Source organism: Mus pahari, chromosome 3 (genome assembly GCF_900095145.1).
Source record: "Mus pahari chromosome 3, PAHARI_EIJ_v1.1, whole genome shotgun sequence".
Lineage (NCBI taxonomy): Eukaryota > Metazoa > Chordata > Mammalia > Rodentia > Muridae > Mus > Mus pahari.
In genome coordinates, this window is record NC_034592.1 from 148,268,995 (window position 1) to 148,271,742 (window position 2,748).

The window sequence follows — 2,748 nt, forward strand, 5'->3', positions numbered from 1 at the left end:
CTTTGTGACCCAGGCTGGCCTCAGAGGCACAGAGACCCACCTCCTGAGTATCATGTTCAGCTCAGCTCACTGTTTTTCCAGACCATCTCTCTGTATTGCCTTGGCTGTCTCGGAGCTCACCTTGTAGAATAGGCTGCTTCAGACTCAGAGATGCACTCACATCTGTCTCCTGAGTACAGAGATCGAAGGCATGCACCACCATGCCCATTTTTTGTTTTAATTATTTCATGTAGGCCAGTATTTTGCCTGCATCTATGTGCACGATGTGTCTGCAGTGCCCACAGAGGCCAGAAGAGGGTGCACAGTTGTGAGTCACCACAGTACTGGGAACTGAATCAGGCCAGGACCTTTGCAGGAGTAGTCAGTGCTCTTTCGAATTATCTCTTCAGCCCCCTGAATTATTCTAAAGTAAGTTATTGTCTTAGTCAGAGTTTCTATTCCTGCACAAACATCATGACCAAGAAGCAAGTTGGGGAGGAAAGGGTTTATTTGGCTTACATTTCCATACTGCTTTTGATCACCAAAGGATGCAGGACTGGAACTCAAGCAGGTCAGAAAGCAGGAGCTGATGCAGAGGCCATGGAGGGATGTTCTTTACTGGCTTGCCTCCCCTGGCTTGCTCAGCCTGCTCTCTTATAGAACCAGCCCAGAGATGGCACCACCCACAAGGGGCCCTCCCTGCTTGATCACTAATTGAGAAAATGCCTTACAGCTGGATCTCATGGAGGCACTTCCCCAACTGAAGCTCCTTTCTCTGTGATAACTGCAGCTGTGTCAAGTTGACACAAAGCTATCCAGTACAGTTATGAATGCTGTGACCCACACAAACAAACAAACAAACAACCCAACTTCTCCAGTTTTCAAGGTCCAAAGTCTGCTTTTCTTACTCAGGGCATCTAATTTGTCAACCGTTTTTCTATTTCCTGGATCCTATCCCTTCTCTTTTTCCTTCCCTCTCCATCTCTCTCCATCTTGTGTGTGTGTGTGTGTGTGTGTGTGTGCACACGCGCATGCGCGCACACACACATGTATATATATGAGAGAGAGAGAGAGAGAGAGAGAGAGAGAGAGAGAGAGAGAGAGAGAGAGAAAGAGAGACAGAAAGGTTTCACTCTGTGGCTCAGGTTAACCTCAGACTTACTGTGTTTGAACTTTTTTTAAGCTCTTGGCAATCTTCCTGCCTCAGTTTCCCAAGTGCTGGGATTCCAGCCACAAGCCACCACTCTCCCACACTATCCTTTGTTTTTCTTTCACATCATCCTTGGTCTTGTTCAGCAGCTGCTTCCTACCTGATGTCTCTCCTGCTGACCCCCGCTGCAGATTTTTGAAACTGAACTTTGAGAACTACAAGTCAAATCATGATGGTCCCCTAGAAACACCCGGTGGCCTTGGCTTAGAGTACATTGTAAGTACCTGTTACAATGGGCCTGCGAGATCCTGCACCTGCACGCCTGGCCCCTGCTTCCTTTTTTCCCAAGCTCTGCCCCTTACGGCAGGTTCTCCGTACCTGTTCCTCACCCCCCACCCTAAGCTCTGTCCATCCAGGGATTGAAAGTGTTCTCAGAGCTACCTTGGAGATGGATGTCTGTTGACAACAAACAGGCTATGTAATGGGGCAGGTATGTCTTCAGTGAAGAGAATACAGAGACAGGCTCTTCACGCAGATTTGATTAGAATCTCTTGGAAAGGATTCTTGCAAAATGGAACCATTTGTCTCCAGGAACAGAGCCTGGGGATGGATGGGGGAAAAATGGAAGGCACATTTCTTACCTGAAGCCTTTCATTCCTTCTGACTCTTGACCTACCAGAGGCAAACCAAGAGAACAGACAGACTCTGGCCTATTTTGGGAAACCAGAAGCCCTCTGACTCAGTAGCCCCGTCTTTAGAGGTGGTAATTATCTCGCTTTTGTTGCTGGCCGATAGCGTTTTCTTGTCTGCTTTTTCCTGAGGCCTCCATTGCAAGCTTCCGGAGAACAGTGTCCTCCGGGCGATTTACCTGGACCTTATCCAGAGAGCCTTGGGTCTCGTCTGGGTTCTGAGTGCTAAAAGCCAGAAAAATATTTGTTGAATGAATAGGGACAAGGTGCAAAGGAATAATAAATTCGGCCCTCAAGAGAATTCTGGATCCCTTTCTTTTCCCACAGTGCACGCGCGCATACATACATACACACACACACACACATATACACGAACACACACACACTGAACCCTAGGCCTGCTTGCTGGCTTGGAATCCCTAGGCATTCATTACTAATTCACTTTTTTCTTTTCTTTTCTTTTTATTTATTTATTTATTTTTTTAAAAGATTCATTTATCTATTTATTATAGATATATCTATTTATCTATTTATTATATATTATTATATCATTTATCTATTTATTATATATTATTATATCTATTTATTATATGTAAATACACTGTAGCTGTCTTCAGACACTCCAGAAGAGGGAGTCAGATCTTGTTAGGGATGGTTATGAGCCACCATGGGGTTGCTGGGATTTGAACTCTGGACCTTCGGAAGAGCAGTCGGGTACTCTTACCCACTGAGCCATCTCACCAGCCCTCTTTTCTTTTTTTTTAAAGACAAGGTCTCTTATAGCCCAGATTAGCCTAAACTCACAGCAATCCTCCTGTCTCAGCATCTCAAATTCAGGGACTATAGGCATAAACCACTATAGCACATTGGCCCTTTCCTTTCCTTTCTTTTGTGTGAATATGTTTGAGGGCAGCCTGGGTAACAGGAGCC